Source organism: Cricetulus griseus, chromosome 3, assembly GCF_003668045.3.
Source record: "Cricetulus griseus strain 17A/GY chromosome 3, alternate assembly CriGri-PICRH-1.0, whole genome shotgun sequence".
Taxonomy (NCBI): Eukaryota; Metazoa; Chordata; class Mammalia; order Rodentia; family Cricetidae; genus Cricetulus; species Cricetulus griseus.
In genome coordinates this window covers 186390256-186397384 of record NC_048596.1, presented here as the reverse complement: position 1 = coordinate 186397384, position 7129 = coordinate 186390256, and positions in this window count along the sequence as shown.

Genomic DNA, 7129 nt, shown 5'->3' with positions numbered 1-7129 from the left:
GTCTGAGTATCAGATAGCTGGGGATTCTGATGCCTTCAGGAAGAGGGTTAAGGGAGGGAGGGGTGTGACTTGGACTCTGAGTCACAAAAGGAATCTTTTAGAATGAAGAAACTCAAGCTACTTCCCAGAAGCCTTACCCCACCAGCTCCATCTATAAAGGATGAGAAAGGAACCTCAAATGTGGGTAGGACTGATGTAATGTGCCCCAATGTATTTGACCCTCCAGGTCCTGGCTTCTCCCCTGATCTCTGCTGGATGGGAGATAGGACAAGGGAGCTGCAGGTTGTGTCTGGCTCAGGCAGAGTGGAATGTGGCCATTAATTAGATAAAATGAACAGAACTATTGCACCTAGACAGTCAATCAATCGAATGTCAGTTGCTCATTTTGAAAACTAAGAAAGTGGGGCTGTGAGATGGCTCAGTGGGTAAGGGTACTTGCCACCAAGCCTGATGCTCTTACTTCCATTCTGGAGACCCACTTGGTAGAGAGAGAATTAATTTCCACAGTTGTCCTCTGACCTCCACACATATGATGTGATGTACACACTACATACATTAAATAGGAATTTTAAGACTAGGGAAGTGGCCAGAGTTGTGTCTAATTAGATTGTACTTTATAACTTACTCCTTGAGGGCCTCTAGAAGTCCTGAAGCAAACTGTAGATGATAAATATGATGGCATTTATGGAGTCAGCGTATCGGCTGAGGTGGAGGAGACCTCTGCCTCAAATGGCCTTGGATAATTCTGTTTCACTGGAGCCGGAATAATTTGTATGTATAAAGTAAAAACAACATCTTGCCCCACTCTCCTTGAGTCAACAAGAGCACCTCAATAGGCAAGACTCTACTCAGGATACTGGTTCATCCAGACATGCATGGGCAGGTGGTTCCTGCGCTGTGTGCCCAGCACTGTCCATGTGCACTGAGGTCGACATGGGTAAGGACCCAGGCCCCATCCTTCTAGCACTCAGGCTGGTTGAGTTTGTTCTTCAGAGTGTGGTGGCTAAGCATATAATACTGGCACTTCGGAGGAAGAAACAGGAGGATTGCTGTGAGTTTGGGGCCAGCTTCGTATGCAATGTGAGACACTGTCTTAAACAAGTTTTTTTTTTGTGGTCATTTTTTGGGGGGGAGCTTAACACCAAGAGTTTCCCCGGTCTATTGGCTATTCGTGGGGAGGCCAGAGTCCCCAGGCCACCTCCATTCTTTCCGTTTGTGCAAACTCTTTCCTGCTTTCTCTAACTTCTGCTTTTAGGGACATCATTTCACGAGAGACTCTGAAGTAGAGTTATTGGAGTCTATAGAATGCCGGCCTCTTAGATTGATATCCAAGGGATTTATTTAGTTGATTTTGGTCAGGATTTCCCATTTTGCTTCGAAAAGCTTGCTCCTGATTGGCTGTGGAGGATCCGTAATCCAGGCTTCTGTAGTTGTGATGCTGGAGGAAGCCCCCAACCCTGTGCCTTCCCTGTCACCGCCCCTCTGATGATAGTTCTCAAGACCTGAACATTCTGACTTTCCTTTTCATTCCCAAGCTGATGCTAGGCACCTATCACTGTGATATTTAGTTCACACCTATAATCCAAGCTCACAAGAGGTGGGGATAGGAGGATCAGAAGTTCAAGATCATTCTCAGCTACATGACCAGTTTGGAGGCCAGTCTGAGCCACACTAAAACCCTGTCTCAAACAAAGCTCAAAAGGGTTTCTGCTTTTTAACAAAGTGACTCTTCCTTGTTCCCCGGCTATCTTCATCCATCCAGGAGGCTTAAGGAGTCCCAGTCGGTTGTGGAAGTGTTACACACCATAAGCGAGCTAAGACATGGCTGCCTCTTCAGTAACTGCAGCTCAGTGGGAAGTCTGCAGCTGTGCCCTGTGCAGTGGGGAGGGGGGTTGCTAATGGACATTTGGGAGGCAAAGGATAGCATTCTTTAGGGGAGAAAGGGGGCTGTGGGTAGTTTCTTGGAGGAAGAGTGGCAGTCCTCTAAATGTCTCTGGGTTCCTCAGCTAAAAGATGGGTCGGGGATATCTAAAAGCTGACTCTGAGGGTAGAGGCAGAAAAACGGAGGGAACAACAGGTAATCAAACAGGCAGAGGAGGGCTCTGGGCATGAGGCCTGGGGATTTGGGTTTCAGCCTGTACGTGTTTGAAGGCTAATCCAAGGGATTTTGGAACGAGAGATCCACATCTGTGTGCTTTAGAAAGGTGTGGTAGCTGGTTGGGGAGGGCTGAGAGATAGGAGGGAAATGCCAAAGCCTCCAACAGAGAATTCCAGCACCGGGAAAGTGTAACTCATGCTGGAACTGGAGGAGTGTCTGACTCTCCAATGAGCTCCCTTAAGCACTAGGCAGAGACCCTCACTTCTGCCAGGAGTGTCTCTGCCTCTCCTGTTGGTTGTTAAGATGAGCTCTGCCTGAGTTGTAGCCTAGAGTGCTCTCTAGTGGCCTGGGCAGCCTCAACACAAGCTGTTCAGAGCCTGGTGACCAGGGACTGGACAAGCTTCACAAAAGTTTGTTCTTCCTGGCCAGGGCTCATACAAAGAAAAAACAGAGGAGTGGGGATGTGACTACCTGATAGAAGAGCAGGAACAAGGAGCCTGGTGCCTCCCCAACACCCACTCTACCATCCTGCAAAAAGAAAAATAGGAAAGGAAACACAGAAAGGGCCTGGCTTGAGGCCGGGGCAGCTGGCACAAAAAAAAGGCAGAGCCATCAAGCCCTGCAGGGCAGTGTTGGCTCAGGGCTAGGATGGAAGAAACCCCTGCTTTCCTAGTTCCAGGTGATGTTAGCTTTGGGCAAAGCAGTCACAGGACCCGCTTGTAAAATTCCAGCCTGTCTCTGGGTGTCCACAGGCTGAGTTCTCCTCTCCCCTACACCTCATTGCTTCCTATCTTTGTTCTACACCATTTCCCATACTCAAATTGTCCCTAGGAAAAGCTCTCTGTCTTGTGGTAGTGGAGGGGAAACAAACACACTTAAACCATACTCAGCGATGGCATTATTTCCAATTATCCCACCTTGGACTTCAGTTTTAGAAACTGGTCGTTCCCTAAACCATGGGGCCCGAACAACAAGACAGTACCATTCAGTGACATCGAGCCTTATGATAGCCTCGTGGGAATGGAGGGGGCTGTATGCGAGTGTAGGTGAGCAAGCCATACTCATGCATGCAGAAACCAGACAAGTGTCTTTTGAGGAGGAACTCTCACTAGGCTTTGGGGCCAGCAAGCCCCAGCCTCCTGTCTCTGTTCTCCCACAACATGGATACATGCACCCAGAAGGCCACCTGGCTTTTCTTTTGGTGCTGGGATATGAACTCATGACCCCATGCTTGGGCAGCAAGTGTTCTTAACTACAAGTGTTCTTAACTACCAAGCCTGGAAAAGTGGTGGAATATTTTGGCCACAAAGAAGTGATAAGGGCTAGAGAGACAGAGCCATAAGTAAAGTGCTTATCTTGAGAACACCAAGACCTGAGTTTGTTTGCCAGAATTCACGTTTTTAAAACGCCAGACATGGCAGCATGAATTTGTAATCAATAGCTGGAGACCCCTGGGGATCATTGACCAGGCAGCCCAGCCTATTTGGTAAGTTCTAGGCCAGTAAGAGGCCCTGACTCAATGGGGGGAGGAATGAATGAATGAAGGGAGGGAGGGAAGAAGGAAAGAGGAAGGTATATTCTGTGTGAAGAACGAAATGACACCAAAAATTTTACAGTGGTCCTCACACAAATAGGCACACATATGCATACACATACACAAATGACAGAAAAAAAAAGACTGATCCTTGATTGATGCTTTTGGTACCTGCAGAGGGAAAGCATGACTGGCAATGAATGAGAGAGATGGAGGTGGGGGAGGGGAGAGCAGCGCCACTGCCACACAAACGCTGGTGAGGAATATGACACATTTCCAGACTGTTCAAGGGGACTTCCAAGGGAAGCCTGAGAGCTGGCAAAGCATGTCCTATCTCTTGAGGAAGCAAGTTACAAACTCCAAGAAGCACCTCTGTGGCTGCCTCCTCCTCCTCCCTCACCCACTCTCCAGTACCTCTCTCCTGTTCACAGGCAGCATGTAGGCTGCATGGCAATGGCTGGCTAAGTCAAACACACAGAGAGAGACAGAGACAGAGACACAGAGAGAGAGGGGACACACAGAGAGAAACACACACACTGAGGAGACACACAGAGAGACACACACACACTTTTTGACTCAACATCTCACTTCAGGAGATTTAATCTTACAAGTGTGTAGACAAGAAGCTGGTGACTGAAGCCTTTGAAATAAGGGGAGCTAGGAAACAACCCGGGGGGACCTTAGTTAGATAAACTATTGTGTGTCCATACAATAGAATTCTGTGTGGTAAAAAGAAACAAGGAAATGCTTTGTGTTCTGTGCACCTCCACCCCCACCCCCAAGACATGCCGACAAGAAAGAAAGAAAGAAAAAAGAAAGCACAGCACTCTGGGTAGGGAGAGATATTCTCTTTGTAAGAGAGAAAGAGTTTTCACAGTGTACGAATGACAAAGATAAATACTGGCTCATATATGTATACAGAAATGACATTGTATATTTAAAATATGCTAATAAATATAAAGATTTAAAGATTTTAAAAGCTAGGCTTAGTGGCTCATCCCTGAGATTCTAGCACTTAGGAGGCTGAGGCAGAAGAATCACCAGGAGTTTTAGGGTTATCTTGGGCTACATAGTAAGATCGAAGCCAACCTATCTCAAAATTACAACAAAACAAAAACATAAAACCTTTGAAAAGAACCTCCTAGAGTTAGGTTTTTTGTTTTGTTTTGGTTTGGTTTTTGGGTTTTTTTTTTTTTCCGTGACAAAATACCCTGTGCAAAACAGTTTATGAGTGGAAAGGGTTTGTCTTGCTCACAGGTGCAGGTTAGAGTCCATTATTTCGGGGAAAGCACAGTGGCTACCCAGGGAATGTAGCTCACATTCAGGGTGGATCTTCTACCTTAGCAATGAAGACAGTCCCCCACAGACATGCCCACAGGCCAACCTGATCTAGACAATTTCTCAGTTAAGGTTGTCTTCTTGGTGATTTTAGGTGCTGGGAAGTTGAGAATGGAAAACTAACCAGCACATGTGTAAAATCTATTTTAGAGATTGAAATAAAAGTTGTTCTAACAGCACTTAATTTTCATAACCTTCAGGGACTTGCATATGCTAGGCGGGTGCTACACGGTTGTATCCTACACAGCTCAGTCCTGGAAACATGATTTGGGTGTCATGGGAATGAAGAAACAACATAGAAAAGCTAGGGTTGGGTGGGCTGTGATCACCCTGATGGAGGGCACCTACAACACAACCCCAAAACTCATCATGTTTATTATGTACTACACAAAGGGGAAGGAGTTAGCTAGCTTCAGTTGAAGTTTCTCCGGGGAGTAGTCTCTGGATGGAGACAGCCCAGGCTTAATGCATTCTGTACACGCTGTTAACATGCAGAGAGGACCAAGGAAGCTTTGTCATTTCTAGGGGTCTGAGATGTTGGGGTCCTTGATATGGCCATGTTCCTGTCAATGACACATACTCACTCTTGGGGTTTCACCTACCCTCGCACATACACTCAGGAACTCCTCCACTCCCTATACTCTACCACTGACCTACACATGTAGTCTCTCTTATATATGTCTTTTATTTTTGAGAGAGGACCTCACTAAATTGCTCAAGTAGGCCTTGAACTTGCAATCCTCCTACTTTGGCCTCCCATGTACACAGGGTTATAGACATGCACCACACAAAAGAAGAAACTGTAATTGGTGATAAAATCTGTCATAAAGAGAATACCAAGCCCCTTTCCTTCTTTACTAAGGCTGCAGGGGAAAGTCTGTAGGACACATGATGATATATGCATTAGCACCTTGTTGCAATTCATATTTATGCTCTGTGTCATAGCTAGTGTGTCTCTTGGTTATTTATGTCAAGAAGTCACTTGATCCAGGATGATATAGAAAAGAGCATTAAAACCTCTAAGAGGGACTAGAGAGATGGCTCACTGGTTAAGAGCTCGGGCTACTCTTATAGGGGACTAGGGGTCAGTTCCCAGCATTCACATGGTAGCTAGCAACCCTCTGTAACTGCAGTCCTTAGGCATCTAACACCCTCTTCTGGTCGCCAAAGGTATTGTATGCATGGGGTTTATAAGCCAACACTCACACACATAAAGAAAAACAAATAATTTTAAAAACTATCTAGGAGGGTTACACCAACATGGCACTTGGTACCAGGCCATCTTTATTATTTGTTTGAAATTGTGTATGTGTGCATGTGCACATGTTTGTGTGTGTGTGTGTGTGTGTGTGTGTGTGTGTGTGTGTGTGTGTGTGCATGTGGAGGTCAGAAGACAACTTGTGGGGGCCAGTTTTCTTCTTCCACCATATTGATCCTGGGGGCCAAACTCGGGTTTATCAGCAAGTCCTGTTACCCGCTAAGCTGTCTTGCTGAATTCAGTGTACTCTCTCTTTCTCCCTCTCTCTGCATTGAAATGTGCATTGAACTTTGCATTATTGTATGGTTTTTTAATATGTTTTATTAGTTCTTTGAGAATTTCATACATGCATACAATCCTCCCCCAACTTTTCTCAGATTTACCCTTACCTCCTTACCCCTCCCCCCATGCGCCAAATTCTATGTCTTTTTTTAATAACCCACCAAGTCCAATTTGTGGACTGGGGATATGAGGTCATGCCCTGGAGCACAGTTGACCTACCCAGGGCCCCACATGAAGGTCTTTTCATATGAAATAAGCCTCACTGAAAAAAGAGTAAAGTCAGGGGTCCCACCAGTCTTCATAAGTTTTTATGTAAATTACAAACGGAAGCGTGGTCTTTAAACACTGAATATCAAGCTCCTGGAACACCCTCCTAACACCATCTTCTACTCTCTCTTTGCACAATGAACATCTGAATTCTTGATACGGTGACATTCTCTGCTATTGTGCAGCACAACTTGCCCAACTATGCTACATAGTCCTGTGTATGTTTTCAAAGCAGCCAGGCATTACCCAAGCAAAGTCCTATGACCAAGCAGCCACAGGTGTCTCTAACCAGCTCCTAGGCTGGCTCAGCACACTTCCATAGAGTCACCTTTAAGGAGACAATGGTTCTGCT